The 18,549-nt window shown below is 42.8% G+C and overlaps 1 protein-coding gene across 1 annotated transcript in view; it reads right to left on the bottom strand.

The window, feature by feature from the left end:
• LOC122791395 (PH and SEC7 domain-containing protein 3-like) overlaps nucleotides 1–18,549 on the bottom strand; it is a 1,011,223-nt gene that overhangs the window by 149,609 nt on the left and 843,065 nt on the right. The gene's annotated exons all lie outside the window — the stretch shown is intronic.

Consider the following 18,549-nt stretch of genomic DNA (forward strand, 5'->3'; position numbering starts at 1 on the left):
AGACCCGGTGCAGACAGGTACCAGTGTGCCTGTCCAGTAAAATAGTGGATGATGTAGGAAGGAGCAAAAAGGAGCAAAACAATTATGCACCATAAAGGCATTAATACAGTTTGAACAAGTCTATCTTCCAGAGTGGTTTAAAACAAATGCAAACATTTGGAAACAACTAAAAAAAAAATCCTGTTTGAAAAATGAGCTGGAAGCAAAGTTTGTGGTAATAAAGGCCTCTGAAAATCAATCCTCTGAGAGAGTAGCAGAAAATCAGGCTATGACATAGCTCAATCTATTTTTTATATTGTTCAGAGGGATTCAAAAGTGTGCCCTACACAAACTTTCCCAAGTCACAAGGCAGAAGACTTTCTTCCCCAAATACCTAGTATTGTGGTCTGCAGTTTCAATAGTACCTGTAGCTAACACACAGCAGCTTATGATGTTCCTTTGCAACTTAAAAGTATTTATAAATATAAATAGTTTGCCTGCAACCAACACCCAATATTAATTTATCTCTGCCTACAAACTTGTTTGAGGACAGATTTCAACATAAAAAATACAGTTCACACTCTCCCTGCTGTGTTCTGTCCTTGTGTTGGTATATTTATCATCTCTCCCCAAGTTTAGCCATATTGACTAGAAGTATTTTCAACCTGTCAGTCTTTCAAACTGTGTCCTAAGCACTCCTGAGTTTCAAATGGATACACAAGTGTGGATAGCACACAATAAACCACAGGGACTCCAAGGTAGCCCTAAACTGATATGCCAAGGTCCCAAGGCAAAAATCTTGTTATACTGAATGCTAACATCAGATGTCAATTATATGAATTAAACTATCCACTTAACTTGTATTAACTGCATAAATACATTAATATAAAGCAAGTACAAAGTGTTTTGAACTTGAATGCGATGTGAAAATGACCAGTCTGAGACGTGATCTCATAAGTAACCTTTTGGGTTTTTTTTGAATGACTTTATAACTGTTCACTTCTTGATTGGCGACATTCTTTGGAAATCATTATATCCACCTGGTACTTTAACAATTGTCCAAATTCAACTGAAAAAGCATTGCAAGAAGCTTGTAAGAGGTATATGCACAATGTAAAATAATGATAGTGAAATACCTAGTGTAAACTGGGAAAGTGAATAATGCATCTTATTATTAGCGTCTGAATTTCAACAAAGAAAACATTTACCTGTAACATTACATTTACATGTAAGAATCAGTCTGTGCATGCCCCTAGGCATTTAGCCCAAGAAGTTTTCAATACAAGGAGCTAATTCAGGTGCCACTATTGCCATTGTTAAATGCATTACATTGTCTTTACAGGTGCCTCTTTAAAAGTATTTCAAAAGAACACACTTTTCAGATAGAAATTAAGACTTTTGATATCTGTTAAAACATAAATGCACTGGGGACACTAAAAGTGAAAATCAACTACTTTTTCCTTAAGTTCCAATCAATCCTGAGGCAGTTTAACAGATGTCTATGAGCCCAATACATTGGGGTATTAAAAATGTATCATGTTGTGAAAAGGCCAGGTTTTTAAACTTTCCCATTTTTACAGATGGTGGCTAGATGTGTCTCTAAACTATACGTTTCTGAACTGCCTGTCACTGCTTCACTGTGGTCCACCTCCATGTCTGGGAATGATTTAACTGTTTCAAGTCCCTAACCTTGACAGAATCACTGTGTGTATGTGTGGGAGGCAGCATGTTAGGTTGCAGTAAGCAGTAACGGACTTGCCTGCAACTGTATGGAACTGTATTAGAATATTCTTACCATACAATGGATTTTTTTTTTTTACTTTATGCCATGCTAATATGTTGCTCAGCTATGTCTGTAATTCTGAAACCTGTCTTCCTAAAGTAAAAGTAACCAAAACAGTGTCTTCTATAAGACATAGTTTAACCTTGCTGGTCCAAAGGGAGAGGTTACTTTCTCCAACATAAAGTTCAATTCCTAAGGAAAATAGATGTGCCTTCTCTCAGGTCTTCAGTGACAGGATCCTTACAAAAGGCCTTGACAAAATATTAACTGCTGTCTCTGGAGTGGTGGAAATACAAGCAGAGGCTGCAAAAAGCCAAAAATAGAATCAAACAGTTTACAGGTAGTCTAAACATTCAGTATGTCGCAGCTTAATGGACTGAGACCTTGTGACACAGTCCAGGAATAATCTCTTCCACTACAGCTGTATGTAAAACTTTACTGCCTAAGGCCTTTAAGCTTCCTTTAAAATATTTAGAAGTTGTGAGGAAACTAAGCTAGTATAAGAATCAAAAAATTACTGTTCATACTGAAAGATTAGAATGTAACATTTTCCCCTGCCATTGCATGTGCAAAGGTAACAAATGACCTTGGCAGATGAGAAATCAGACACACTAACCATGAATTTCAAGACCGGCTGCAGGAAGCTATTAATATTACATTGTCCTTTCTTATTTTGCTTTATGCAGAACTTAATGAATTAAATAAAAAAGAGGGCAGTGTGCATCAAGATCCAAGTCCAATAAAAGGGAAAACATCTATTTTCCAAACCATCTTGTCAAGCATGATGGAGGAAAAGGTTTTGATTTCATCATTTTGTTGACTGAAGATTAGATACACTTCTAGAAACCTCACATGATTAATTTATTGAAAAATTCCTGGATCCAGTTTCTGTTCCTAAACCAAACTCATTTTTCTGCTTAAGTACATAGCAGTTGAATCTGTAAGTACTGAACGTGAGTTGCTGCTAGATGGAAAAAATAAGTTATGTTCTTACCATAACATTACATCTGTGTTGTCGATCTTCATTCATTCTTGACAGTTGGGTTTCAGTTCCAGCCTCGGAACCAACTCGGCCAATATAACAAGCTCGCTCCAGCCAAAAAACTCTTGCGCTAAGGTTACCCATAGTGCCTCTCTTCCCTTCCCTTCAGATTGAGTTTGCTCGTAAAAAAAGAGTAATAAAGAGGAGGCTTTGTCTGAGCAAATGCCCTATCACAAAACCAGGAGCAGTTCCGAACCTCCAGGAGTCTTTGGAGGGGGGGTAGGAGGGTATGTCAAGAATGAATGAATATCGACAACACAGTTGGAACGTTATGGTAAGAACATAACTTCTTTATCTGATGTTGTCAATCTTCCTTCAATCATGACAGTTGGGACAGAGACCCTAGCTACTTTATGTCCTGGGAGGCCCTATGGAAGGATATTCCTGAGTACCATTGAGCCAAAGGATGCTCTCCCCCTGGAGACCATGTCCAGTTTGTAATGAGTGACAAAAGTATGAGGGGTAGCCCAAGTAGCTGCTGTGCAAATGTCATCCATAGAGGTGCTTGAATGAAAGGCTACTGATGTAGAAACTGACCTGGTGGAATGAGCCTTGACTTTAGCTGATAAACTCATTTGATTCTGTTGATAGACAAAGGTGATGCAATCTCTCAACCATTTTGCCAAAGTGACTTTATAAAGTGACTTGCCCAATTTAGGCCCTGAAAAAGACAGGAACAATTGGTCCGGTTTTCTGAATGATTTAGTCCTGTCTAAGTAAAAAATGTAATTGTCTATGTACATCCAATAAATGCAAACAGTATTCTCCTTTGTTTGAAAAATTTGGAAACAAAACTGGCAGGTCAATGGATTGGTTAACATTTGAATCTGAGACAACTCTGGGTAGAAAGGAGAGGTTAGTGTGAAGGGATACTCTCTCTTTGTGAAAAATTATGTAAGGGCACTTTACACACAAGGCCTGTAATTTTGATATTCTCCTGGCTGAAGTGATGGCTACCAGGAATAAGGTCTTCCAAGACAAAGAATTTATATTACAGGTGGCTGCTGGCTCAAAGGGTTGGTAAATCAAAGTTTGTAGGACTAACATCAAACTCCAAGGTTCAATGGGTTTTAAAGGGTGCTTTTAAATGCATGACTCCTTTTAAGAAGGTTTTGCAGAGACTATGAGATATTAAAGAAAAATCATCAAAGCCATTATGGAAATTTGAAATAGCTGCTGAATGGACTCTGACAGTACAGTTGCACTTTCTTTAAAAACTGTGGTATCAGGGGAAAAGGAGGAAAGGCATAAAGCAGTCCTGTGGGCCAATCGTGCATAAGAGAATCCCTTCAGGGACTCCCCCTAAAGGGGGACAAGGGCAATGTAGCTGCTGCATTTTTGGTTGATGGGAGATGCAAATAGATGGCCCCAGTGACGAAAAATCTCAGTCACTACCATAGGATTGAAAGACCGCTCATGAGGCAGGAGAATGCATCTGCTCAGTTTATCCACAAAAACACTGGAATTCCCGGGAATGTGCGTTGCTATCAGAAAGCAGTTGGAGGCTATCACCCATTGCCATACTCTCATGGCTTCCCGACATAACAGGTAGGATATGGTTCCTCCCTGTTTGTTGATATACCAGACATGTTGTCTGACTGGATAGCAACTGTTCCTGACGGAAGGGCAGACTGGAATGCTTGCAAAGCCAAAAGCACCACCCTCAGTTCTGCAATGTTTACATGCAAATTAACCTCTAAGTGGGCCAAGTGCCTTGGACTGTCTTTCCCTGAAAATGCCCCCCCCCCAATCAGGGATGTGTCTGTGGTCACTACAGCCTTGGGCTGAGGGGGTGAAAAGGGGCGACTCCTAACTCCTCTTCTGGCTTCATCCACCAATTCAGATCCTGCTTGCAATGGTATGTTATGCAGACTGGGTGAGACATGGGGTGTGTTAATACAGACCACTGAGACGCTAGGAGCCACTGGAGCAGCCTCATGTGGAGTCCTGCCAGGGGAACTAGGGTAATTATCACTGCCATTAACCCTAGTAGTTGAAGGAGTATGTGAGCTGGGACTGTGTCCTGAGACAGTATCGCTTGGAGCTTAGACATTAGCCTTTGTAATCTGTGATGAGGAAGGGCGACTAGACAGGATCTCATGTCGAATGTTGTGCCAATGAATTCTAAGCTTTGAGTGGGTACCAGTTTTGACTTCTCTTTGTTTATTGAGATACCTAGGAACCCTGCCAGTTGTAGGTTGTAGTGCAAGGTGTGTAGCAGTAGATGCTTGGTGGGGGAGGTAAGGAGCCAATCGTCTTAAATATGGAAATACCTGGAATCTTTGAGGTCTCAAGTGAGCTGTTACTACTGCCATACATTTGGTGAACACTCTGAGGGCTGTGGACAGACCAAAGGGCAGTGCTCATAATTGGTAATTATATGCTCCCAGCTGGAAGCAGAGATATCTTCTGGAGCATTTGTCCACTTTTATGTGGTAATACGCATCCTGGAGATCTATCAAGCACATCCAATCGTGTTTTTCCAGAAATGGAAGGACAGACTGAATTATGACCATCCAGAATTTGCCTGCTTGCCAAACTTGTTCAAGATACTGAGGTCCAGAATTGGCCTCCAGTCCCCCAGCTTTTTTGGCACTAAAAAGAACATTGAGTAAAATCTGGATCCTATTTGGTCTGGTGGGACTATTTGGATGACTCTTTTTTGGAGCAGCTTTAGAATTTCTTGAACTGCTGCCTCCCTCTGACTGGGAAGAACACTGGGAATTCGCCTTTGCACCTCGGATAAAGATCAAAGGGGATATGGTAACCTCTGGTAATTATCGTCTGCACCCAGGAATATGATGTTACTGAGTGCCAGGCCAGGTGATCCAGAGAGAATCGTCCCCAGACTGCTTCCAGAGGAAAGCAATTGGGCCGCTCTTCAGGAGCACTGATAGGGTTGCCCAGAGAAGAAATCCCTGGAACCCTGATTATGCAGGCCCCCTCTGCCACGGGGGGGGGGGGGGTCTTCCTGATGAGTCCCCCCCTCTGCCCCAGGGGGAAATCTCACCACATGTGTCATGAAACAGCCCTTGGGCCTTCCTGAACCACATCTTTCCACTTCTCTGATTCCTGGAATAGGATCGTTGAGGGGTGGAAAAACATACACCCACAGCAGACAGGGTATTTCCATCCTTCTCACATCTGGCTAACATGTCTTTATCTTTTGGGCCAAACAGAGAAGAACCATCAATGGCAGTGTTGACGAAGGAAGACTTGAAGTGGTCCACAAAGTCACACAAGTGCATCCAGGTGTGACGTCTCATGACAACGTCTGCACCCGCTGCTCTGGCCACCTCTTCGGTTGTTTGTGCAATCAGAACTGGACTCTAGGGTAGCAAGCTGGGAAGCAACCTTGTAGCGTACCTCATCAGACACTGCTCCTGCTAAGGTCCTGAGAGTTCTGTGATCAGGTCCCTTTGAAGATGGGTAAAATGTGCCAGATCATTCAATGACCATATGGCAAAGGTTGCTCAAGTATAAACCTGCTTCCCTGATCTGTCCAATGTCCGAGACTCTCGATTTGGAGGATGGACATTAGGACTCTCCTCTGCGAGTTCCTTCTTTGTGGCTACTGCCACCACCATAGCATCTACTGCCAAACCCTTGGACCAGTGTGCTTGATCCTCTGGGGGGAAGAGTATTTTGTCAGGTCTCCGGGGATTAGCTCAATGGTGTCGAGGGCCTTCCAAGCACGCTGCACAATGAGCTTGACTAGCTCATCTGATTCCTCTGAGGAAGGGTTGGTTGACTTCCAGTCACCCCTCTGATTTAAGATCTCTGGTACATCTCCAAAGGAGACATCTTCAGGGATCCAGGTGCTGGCAGCCGAGTCATGGTCCCATGGGAGGGTCAGCTCAGACTGAGCCAAGTCCACAGAGTAGGTTCCGGAACCACGGTGAGATCCACCAACAGTAACGAAGAAGCTGGCACCGGGAGTAATGCTGTTATTGAGGGCTCCAAATCCTGTGGGGAGGTTGAAGGAAGAAGATAAGATGGAGTCTGTGGAGAAAAAAAACTCAGCTCTGGGCAGGAGGGAGGTCCTAGATGGGGTTGGAATGCCTCTGGCCGCTAAGAGCTGATCCACAAGTCTCACTACATCGAGCTCCGAAAGGCTTCTGGTGGAACGAATGGACATCCCCAATGGAGATTCTGAACAGACAATAAATGGGCTGAGCTGCTGTCCAACAAAGGGGTCAATGGATGGGGAATATTGAGTCCTAGCTAGCATTTTGACCTTCGCCACCGTGGTCGAATGACCAGAAGGTTGTGATGGAGGGGGAGTGACCAATTTCAAGGGAGAAGCTATTGTTGGTGCCAAGAGGGTTTGTAGTACCATGGAAAGGGTTGGTACCGTGGTGGTTGTCATAGTCATTTCCATGGTCAAGGAAGGCACCGTGGAGGAAGTCTTGGGGTCCAGTGCTGAAACAGATGTCAGTGCCAATTTCAGTTGTTTAGTTTTTGGTTCAGTATGAACCTGGGCTTTAGCCATTTTTGGTTCATGTAAATGAGGAGATGTTGGGACCGAGTGGCTCCACTTCTTTGTTTCTTTCCTAGGAGGTTTTGACACCTCCACCTCAGATAAAGCCTCCAAAAAAAAGGTTTTTTAATAAATCCTTTAGAATTAGCTTATTCCTATGCTCTGCTAAGGTGAAGGCACTAAAGTTCTTACAGAGCTCGCACGGAGGGTGGGCCTGCAAATGTGGGACTCCTAAACAATATACACAGGAAAGATGCCCATCGGAATTGGGCATCTTCCTGCCACTTGTCACACTGTTTAAAGCCAGTAGTACATTTTTTGTCAGCCATTTTACAAATCACCAAACAGGCAGTATTTCACTACACACAGCAATAGAGGAAGATTTTTTTTTTTTTTTTTTTTAATACCAACAATGGTAATACAGGTACACCCAGAAGGCTAAGAGAAAGAGGAAGGGAAGAAAACCAACAATGTTATTCGAGATTACCTAGAGGTAAGAGGGAAGGGAGGGACCTATACCAGCTATGGTACAAAGAAATACCAGAAAAGGGTAATGAGAAAAAACACTCACACACCAGAATAAACTAAATATAAAAATGCGACTAAGACTAACATGATGTTTTTAGACAGAGAAATAGCAAAGTGTTTGAAAAAAGAGTGAAAAAATATAACACTTAGCTTGAGAGCAGGCCTGACATGTCTTGAAACTCTACGCGACAAACAAGATCTGAAGGGAAGGGAAGACGGGCACTATGGGTAACCTTAGCTTGAGAGTTTTTTGGCTGGCAGAAGCTTGTTACATCGGCAGAGTTGGTTCCAAGGTTGGAACTGAAACCCAGCTGTCATGAATGAATGAATGAAAATTGACAACATCAGATTAACATTTCTGAGTCTACTCTCAAATTTGAAATATCTTGCAAAGCTGAAAAGATTTAGTTCCTACTTGCTTGTTTAAATACCACATAACTTTAGTACTTCCTGTGTTGGTAGCATGGCTGAAAATTATCCTGAAAAGATGTTAGGCCCTACAGACTGCTGTCATTTTCTACAAGTTGATATTAAGTGACCTCTGCTGTACATACCAGCTGTATCGGACTAATACATTGCTGAAGTAGGCTCCCCAAGCAAAACCTGAAGAGTATATTCTCAATCATTTACATAGTGGATGGCAGAAATAATGCCACTCCTATATATACGTCCAGTACATATAAAGACTCAGTCTAAATGTTTTTGAAATACTAATGTAACCTTCTCATATGTAATCACACCTTAGGAACTTGAAGAATGCACAGAGATACGTATCCTGGTGTTCTCAGAAACTGTTTTGCTATTATGTTGTTGACAGAACTGTACTAGACAAGATCTTTATTTGCTTGCCCTTATTTAGAAAGACACGCTATATCTCATCCCACACATTCTGACCCCAAAATGAGGTCAGGAAGACTGAGGGTGGTGGAGTCTCTAATTTTATTAAAGACAGGCACACCTCCAGATTGGTTTGCCAGCATGATGCACTGGAACTACTCCAGGTGCAACTGACAGTTGGCAAAACACCTATCCAAGTTATAGTCAGCTATAGACGGGCCCCCTCCATGACTCAGGACACCCACTCCTCCTACCTGGACCTACTTGACTCCAATAAGGTACCCCCTAACACCCTGATCTTTGGTGACTTCAACTACCCACCATAGACTGAGTGAACTATTCCTGTACTAATGCACTCACCCAATGATTCCTTGACTTCATCAATTCTAACACATTAGATCAGTTTGTCTCATCGCCCACAATCACTGCCACCCTCAGAGGATGCAGACAACTATGCTGAACAATATGCCAATGCAGTACACAAGCAGCGGTACAACTGCATGGACTCAGCCATACCCAACAGAACTAAAACCTGCTTCTCAAGGACACACAAACCTGTCTAGTGGACATCCTCTATCAACAGTTTTACAACAAACTTAAGAAACTGTTGTCCAAGGGTAAAAAGGAACAAATCCCACATTGGAAAAACTCCTTCCTTAGCTTCAACAAGCAAATTAGATCACTAGTGAAAACCTCCAAAATTAATTATGAATCGAAACTAGCCTCCGAAACAAAGGGAAAACACAAAGCTTTCTTCAGTTACGTTAGGAACCTCCATGGAAAAACCCATTTTTGTTCTGAATTAGTACTCAATGGTTCCATGTACACTGATCCTGTTGACTTAGTCAACCTGCGAGCAGATAGGTTCAGCGCTAACTTCACCCCTCCCACCCCCAACTTCACCCATCCCCCGTCCACTCCCAAAGGCCCATTCGACATCCCCAATACTTGTCCTTTCTGAGGCAAAGAACAACATTTCCATGGGACCTGATAGTATCTCAGGCTGTATTCTGCACCATCTTCAGCAAGAACTAGTTTTGCCATTGAGCACCCTATTCAACACAGCCTAAGTACAGTCTTCATTCCAGCAGAGTGGAGAACTGCCACTGTCATCCCCTTGCACAAACGTGGTGCCACTACTGACCTTGGTAACTATCATCCCATTAGCTTGACAAGTAAGATTTGTAAAGCTTTGGAGTATATTACTATGGATCTCATAAACAAGGACATAGGCAATCTCCAAGCACTTGACCCCACTCAGTTCGGATTCGTCAAGGGCAGATCTTGCCTGCTGAACCTGGCTGACTTCTTTGAGACTGTCACCAAGGCCCTGGATTAGGGAAAGTCAGTACATATAGCCTACCTTGACTTGGACAAAGCCTTTGACACAATCCTCCACTCGGGCATCATTGAAAAGCTAACACAACTTGACATAAATCCATAGGTCAAAAAGTCCAACAGTAACCAGGTATCTCTGTGTAGAACAAGAACCAATCCAATAAGAAAGCAGAGGCAAGGCTCCAGATTCTTCAGCTGATTTATTCACACAAACACAAGTGCTTTCACTGAATGCTTCTTCAGGTGTATATAAAGTGACACTCACACACCTGTACTTATATCAAACATTCAACAATAACATGCTTGTTCTTTCTTATTGACATAAATCCATATCTCATCAGATGGGTGGCCAACTGGCTCACCGATAGGACCTACAGGGTCAAAATAGGTGCCTCCACCTCCGACAACAGACCTGTCACTAGTGGTGTTCCCCAGGGATTTGTCCTGGGACCCCAACTGTTTTGGCAGTTACTTCTCAGAGATCCAGGCAAAGACAAAATCCCTGTGGCTGACCAAGTTTGTGGACGACTGTAAGTTGGGTGTTGTCATCAACTCCCCAAACAGGTTCATAGGTTGATACTAGGCTATCTGCCCTAGGGCATTTATAAGCCTAGCCAGAGTGTGCTTGGCTTTCACCTCCCTTTTAGATTAGTTAACTGTGCCTCTGTATAGTAGGTCACAGAAGATAGCCCTTTTAAAGTTAGTTTACTGTGCCCCTGTCTAGCAGGGACATAAAAGAGATCCCAGGGGTAAACTTACGATCTCCCATCCACTCGTCATGATTCCTCTTGAAGAGGGTCAGTGAGGGGCGCTGCCTAACATGAATTGGGATTCTGTTCCAGAGTGAGGGCAGCCTCTAGGATATGAATCTGTCCCTCCAGCATGTCCTATTTATTTCTGTGCTGAGGTTCAAGTCCCTGGGGCGTGTAGCTCTAAGGGATTTGGATTTCTTCAGGTGGAGCATGTCCATTAATTCAGGGTTGGACATGGCTTTATACGTCAGACACAGATCGCCTCTGAGCAGGCGGTACGCAACTGAGTAGAGCTGAAGTTTCTTTAGCTGAACTGCATAGGGCATCTGTTTGAGTCCCTTGATCCTCTTGGTGAGGTACATTTGGGGTCTTTCCAGTTGCTGCAGATGTCAGGTAAGGAACATCCCATATGGGGCATTGTATTCCATTATGGGCCTGATAAGTGATAAGTAGAGGGGGCACAATGACCTCTCTTGATCTAGATGTGAACCCTTTCATGATAAGGTGGGCTATATAGAAGGTCTAACTACTTTGGCAATGTGATTGTCAAAGGAGCGATTACTATCTACTTGGGTTCCCAAGTCCCTAATTACTTCTTCCATACTTAATGGATTACCACCTATGTGGTAATTTGTGGGCACTTTGTTTTTCCCAAAGGGAATGACAATGCACTTTTTGGCATTTAGCTTTAGGCCATGGCTCTGGCACCAGTTATCCATCTCTGTGAGACCCTTTTGGAGAATACTCGTGTCAGCCGGAGAGTCTATTATGGCACCCAGTTTGCAGTCATCTGCAAACTCTGTCAGCCATAGTCCACCCATGTTAGCCTGTACCTCGGAAAAATATATACCGAACAAGAGAGGTCCCAGGACTGAGCCTTGTGGGACGCCACTTGTAACTGGTTTAGAGTCTGACATGGCACCTGCAATTCTGAACATGTGGGTTCTATGCCTGAGCCAGTTTTCAACCCATCTTGTGACATAGGGGTTGATATTTAAGCTGGTGAGCTTATTTATGATGCCCGAGTGGAGTATTGTATCAAAGGCTTTTGCGAGGTCCAGGTAGGCTGTGTGGACTACCTTCCCCTCATCTATGGCTTTGGTAACAGTTTCAAAGAAGTCGACCAGGTTCAAGAGGCAAGATCTGCCCTTAACAAAGCTGAATTGGGTAGGATCCAGTGTCTGGAGGTTCCCAATGTCTTTGTTTATGATTTCCATGATGATATGCTCCATAGCCTTGCAGACCAGGCTAGTCAGGCTTATAGGGCGATAGTTTCCGGGGTCCGTTGTGGCACCACCTTTGTGGAGCGGGACCACTGTTGCTCTACGCCATTCCTTGGGTACATATCCTGTAATAAGGCTGAGATTGAACAGTGTCTATGTGAGGGTTTAGTTCTTCTTGGAGCTCATGTAAGACGCAGCCTCCGACACCGTCTGTTCCCATAGATGCTGTGTTTTTGGCTTTGGAGAGGGCAGCTCTCACCTGTGCATCTGTGATCACAGGGAGGCCACCTTCTGTTGGGATAGAAATTTGCTCTTTTGGAGGGGAAGGGAGAAGTTCGCACTGAACCTTTCTGCCAGGATGTTGGCAATGTCTGTGGGTTCAGTGTATTTTTTGTCATTTTGCACTAACTCAGAGCATATCTGGGAGTTGCCTCCCAGGTTCCTGACATAACTAAAGAAGGCCTTGTGATTATCTTTAGTGTCTTGTGCAATTTTTCTTTCAAAGCTGGCCTTAGATGATTTTATGAGGGATCATTGTATCTTGCTAGTACGGATTAGAGATGCCTTCCCTTTTTGGGATTTTGCTCTATCATGTAGTAGCTTCCTCCATCTGTTATATAGCTTATTTATGGCCTGGGTCCACCAGACAGGTCTCCTGCCTTTGGAGGAGTGAGTCCTGGTTTTATTTGGGATAGCATGCTCCATGCATTCCTGTAGGTGTCCATAGAATGCTTTTGTAAAGGATTCTGCATTTTGGGCCGTAGTTTCCACTGGCCTGGGTCCTTTGAAGGATTCCACCTCGGTTTTGAGAAGTGTGAAGTTTGCTTTTGAGAAATTTTTCACCGTGGTTTCCTTGGCTGGGGGCGGGGACAGGATATGGATGCCCAGTGAGATTAATTTATGGTCTGCTCCTACCAATGAGGGGTTTACCTCTGGTGTGGAACATAGAGTCCCCAATTGGTGATGACCAGGTCCAGTATGTTGTCCCCTCTTGTGGGAGTGGTGACCAGTTGTTCCATAGCATTTGAGATTATAAATTCTAGGAACCATTGGGCGAGGGTGTTGGGGCTTGAGCAGTTTTCACACTCAATGTTTGGGTAGTTGAAGTCACCCAATATTATGGTGTTTGGAGAGACCTTCATATTCTCCAGTGTTCTGAGGATAGCCGAGTGGGGTTCCTGAGTTTGGGAGGGTGATCTGTAGCAGGCTACAAACTGAAAGGCAGTTTTGCCCACTGTTAGTTGCACATGGATGGTCTCCGATGCTTCGTGCAATGCCAGTAACCTGGAGGTGTGGGTATCTTTGATGAATATGGATACTCCCCCTCCTTTTGTGATTCGGTCCGAGTTTTGGGGCCGAAAAGCATGGTATGAGTTATAACCTGGTAGTGCTGGGGTGCTCTCGGGAGCCTTGAACCAGGTTTCTGTTACTGCACATATATCGATATTCTTCATACTAAGGAGAGCCTTGAGTGCGTGCATCTTAAGGTTTAGCCTTCTGGCGTTGAGCAGCATTACCCTTAGTTTTTTTCTCCTTGTGTTGTCTATGGAGGTGGGTTTGTCTTTTGAGCCTTGCCTAAAAAAGGCACTATGGGGGTGGCAAGAGCCTTAGCCAGTATTCGAAAGCCCAGGGGTGACAGGTGCAAGACGTCCCTAATGAAGCAAAGTGGCATGTCGAGCATGTCATCCCAGGCTGACAGACACTGGATCCCCTTTGAATGACACCAATACTTTAGCCAATTGTTAAAATTGATCATTTTGTCTTTATATTGTGGCATCATTCTTGGTGAGGGCAAGATGCTACTCAAGGTCAGAGTCATACCGGCCTGGGCTACATGATCAGAGAGCTCTTCTATGTCTCTTTTCATATAGTCCAGGGAGGTACGTCTCAGGTCATTCACACCAGCATGGACAATGACAGAGTCATATTTGTACTTGCTTTGGAGTGACCTGAGTGCTTGTGTTATGTGGAGCATACTGATACCCGACAGGCAGCTTACAGTGACCTTCTCCTTGTTCAGTCTGGTGAGTGGGACGTCAGTGTGTCTGACAATACAGTCGCCTATTACAAGTGTATTAGGTGTGTTGTTTAGCCTTAAGGGCTGTGACTGTGTGGCACACTGACTTTGTGAAATATGTGATACGTGGGTATTGTTGTGGGTATTGTTGTTAACATACTGTAAGAGAGTCTCACAGCAACAAATGACTGGTGCCAAAGTTATGGCCATAATTTAAATGCAAAAAATGTACTAACATACCACTCTGCAAAAACACGGCCACTACTGATTACCACATCAATGGCAACCCCATAAGCATACAACCTGTGGTGAGAGACCTGGGTACCCACATTGACAACAATCTCACATTCGACCATCATGTAGTGGCAGTGGTCAGAAAAGCCTTTTACTTAGTTCATCTCATAAGTGAAGGGACGGCATCCAGAAAAAAGGAGGTTATTACCTCTCTGCACTCCCCCCTCATTAGGCCAATAATTGAGTGTAATGCCCAGTTTGGTATGTACCTCTCCAAACACCTGCACCAACTGGAAAGGCCACAGAAATACTTCACAAAGAGAATCCATGGCCTCCAACACCTGTCTGATGCGGATAGGCTGAAATCACTATCACTCTACTCGGTATCTACAGATTGCTCAGAGGTGATCTGTGTCTCACCTACAAGGCAATCTCGGACCCTGCCCTACTAGAGATGCTCCATATCCGTAAGTCTAATTCCTCATGCATTACCAGCTTGAAAGGCCTAAATGATATCAACAAAACCTGCTCGAGAGACAGGTTTGTCTCCCAGAGGTTGCCCCGTCTCTGGAATAGACTTCTCATCCACGTCAAACAGAGTACCGTGCTGACCCTCTTCAAACGCAACCTTGATGAGTGGATTGGAAACCACAAATTTGTACCGGGGGTTCCACTTGTGTCCCTCATAGACAGGGGCGACAGGTGCTGACTGAGGTTTCTTTTTTAGGGATAAACTCTTGGCTAGGCTTGTAAAGGCCACAGAGCCATAAGCCTAGTAACCTCCCATGATACTATAAGAGACAGTATGCAGACACATAAAATGTAACAATTTTCAAGTAATAACTGTAAATACTTAGCCATACAGTATGTCTAATATATTTAAAACACTGATAAGCCAAGCACAAGAAAAATCCTAAAAGGCCAAAGGTCCAGTTGCAAATAAGCAAAAGATTGTAGAAATATGTTAAAAAGGGTGTCAATAGGAAGGATTAGGTGCAGCCTAATCAGGTGAGATAGGGAGGAGATAGGAAACAAGTCTTATAATCAATGATAATTAGAAAAAGAGAAAAAAGATGACTAAAAAGGCCAGAAAATGATAGTAAAAAGAATATAAACACATTTATCTGATGTGAAGCAAGACTTCTGGAGACTGGGTCTGTAGCTAAAGATTGGCAAAAGAGATATGAGTGCTGAGAAGACCCTGGTGCATTGTGGAAGAAGGGAGGAGCTCCAAGTTCTTGAGTGAACTGAAGTTACTGCTGGCTCTGATCCACCATGTCAGCAGATAACCTGTTAGTCAAAGTGGAAGGAGGGATGTAAGAGCCTATCTTCTCAATAAGTGTGCCCTAAAAAAAGGCACGTTAAGAGAGGGGATTAACATTCTCGCAGAGTAATGGAATACAAAGATTCTTTTTGATGTTGGAAGTGACCAAGGCACACCTTAACAGAGCTGGACAAATACTACACCTCAAAGATAACCCAAAATATGACAGATAACTGAAGCAAGAACATCCAGGTTAGCAATGACCAACCTGGAGGGACATAACTGGTTTTAGGGTGTAAGCCAGAAATCACAGACTGGAACTCATAATCAGGAACTCAAAATTTCAAATAAGAAGTCTGTCATTCTAGAATAGCATATGGCCCATGGCATTTAAGTGGATATTTCTGAAGGAATGGTGGCACTCCTGTCAGTGTTAAAAAGTGTTCATAAGTAAAAGTTCTCTGCTTGATGAGGCAGACCAGGCTGCATATTCTGTCCACACCTCATGAGAGCAAGGTAGGACAATTGGCTGCTGAGCTTTCCCTGGAACGATAAGCTGCCTAGCTGCCTTCTTATGGGAGACTCCAGACTGGTAATTATAGGCTTATCTAGTTTAAGGCTGTCACTCCAGACCAGAGTGTCTTCAATGATGCTTCACTGTCGCAGAAAGAGGAGTTCAAAATCAATCCCTGGGTCATATGACCAAAAGGGGTCATATGAGATTTAGGAGACATAAACTGAAAGGTGAATATTTAATATAATACAGCACACAGTGATTGAAACTGTAGACTCGTTTAAGGACCTGGGTATATGGGTAGATTCAGCTATGAGTTTTTCTAATCATATCAACCAATTGGCTAATGATAGTTATAGAACAATAGGTTGTATAAAAAGATTTATAAAGTCTAGGAAATAAAACATAATGAAGTCATTGTTTGCTAGTTTACATGAGACCCAAATGTGAGTAAGGAATAGCAATATGGAAACCCAGAAGGAAAACAAGCATGAATAAACTGGAAAAAGTACGGTGGAAATATACCAAGGGCATCCATGGATGTCAAAATCTAAGTTATTATGAAAGACTAAAATATCTGAACTTGTACAGTGTCTCTTACAGATATTTAAGAGGAGATCTTAATCAGGTAAATATGGCATTTAGGGACAACTACCTCTACTGGAGGTACTAGAGAATCATCATACAACATATGTAGAAGATTCTATAGGAATGAGAAGTGTACTAATTGGTTCCCTGACAGAGTAGCTGATGCTTGGAACAGACTATCAAATTACATTAAAGCAAGTACTAGTTTAGATATTTTTAAGAACAGCCTAGACATTTATTATGGGAACAAGTGTTTTGGCATATTGGCAAGCTAGAAGGGCATTAATACCTGTGCTTGAAACATTTGTATGTATGTATGTATATATGAGATAGGACCCACAAGTCCACAGCAGAGATCAAAGGATTGTTACATACAAAGACTAACACCTGGTTTGTCAGCAATTCACTCAAGGAGGAATAAGTGCAGGGTCAATAAAAACGATGATAAAATCTTACTCAAATTATGACACCCCATCATCTCAAGATAAAGGGACAAGGAGAGAGTAGTACTAGAGAAAAGTAGGCCAGGATCAGGTCATACCAAGAGACAAATTTCATCACAAAATCAACAGCTGCTACAGCTAAGAGGAAAATCAAGTCAAGTGTAAAATCAAGATAATGGGCTACAGAGGTAATTACTTAAAAACATGTCAAACTCTCTCATAATACAGAAAAACATTTTTGTTAAGACATTAATTCATTATCAGTACAAAATTACTGAGTCAGCAGATTATTGTGTAGCAGCAACTGCCAAGGTAGTCAAGAAGTGAGCTGCATCAAGAGAGAAAGCAGTGGCTCTCTTGGACAAGATGTAGTTATAAGAATCCTACTTGCTTTCTCCTCTTTTGCTTTTAGAAGGACCTTTTTGATTACTGGAACTGGAAGGAGGTTACATATCAGAGCAGGAGTCTAAGGAAATCAGAAAGTATCTCACTTCTAAACTGTGTGGTGAAAGTAAAGTAAAAGTAAGAGAATGTGTGGCAGGATAGGTCCTCTTATGGGAATCCTCAGTGCTCCACTACTTCTTGAAAGACTGCAGGGACTAGAAGACATCTGGCTATTGATAAATCTTTCAGGTTTTGCTGATCTGGGAGAGAACAGAGAAAGTAGAAGATTGTGCTGCATTTCTCATTCCCAAATCTAAGTGGCTCCTTCCACTGTGAATTAGTATTACAGAAAACACGACTGCAGTGGTGCAGTGGTAGCGTTGTCGCCTCACGGCAAGAGGCTCTCTGGTTCGATTCAAGCTGGGGTGCCTTCTGTGTGGAGTCTGCATGTCCTTCCTGCGTTTGTGTGGGTTTCCTCTGGGTGCTCCGGTTTCCTCCCATGTTACAAAGACATGCATCTGGACTGTTTCTCCTACGGCCTCCGCTGAAAACTGGCTCCAATTAACAAATGTTAAATAAATAAGTAAATAAAATAAATAGAAAAGTGGAGATGTACATCTTTCCTATCAGTTATGGCCATTAATGCACTCTTTTCTGTGAAAATAGGTTCTGTTTTAAAAGCTACCACTAAAATGTGTTTTGGTAAAGGCACTCCTGCTGACATTAGTTATGTTCGGCACAGGACGCAAAGTCCAGTCATTTTTTTTGCACTTGGAAAGCTCAGAATCAAAGTCTCATTCTTTTTGATGGTATGAGACACACTGTATTGCCTTCTTTTTTAGCAAATGCTTCACCATAATTATGCATCTTGAATTTCATCAGAAAGTTTCTGTTGAACAAAGCTGCATGGGGAATCTGATGCAATATTAAGACGGAGCCTTGTGATTTACTCTGCAGTATGTTTATACCAATAGCTTCCAAGCTGCTACACAAATAATGCAGACTGGCAAAAAAATAAGTGAAAACTAATGACCTGTTAGTATGATCCCAGGTGTATGGGAATCATGGAAATCACTGCAGGAAATAATTCCAAATGTCTGGAAGTCAGAGGGGCAAAGGATCCAAGGCAGCATAGCAAGAGAT

The sequence above is a fragment of the Protopterus annectens genome, chromosome 17.part0 (genome assembly GCF_019279795.1).
Source record: "Protopterus annectens isolate FY-2018-M chromosome 17.part0, PAN1.0, whole genome shotgun sequence".
Lineage (NCBI taxonomy): Eukaryota > Metazoa > Chordata > Ceratodontiformes > Protopteridae > Protopterus > Protopterus annectens.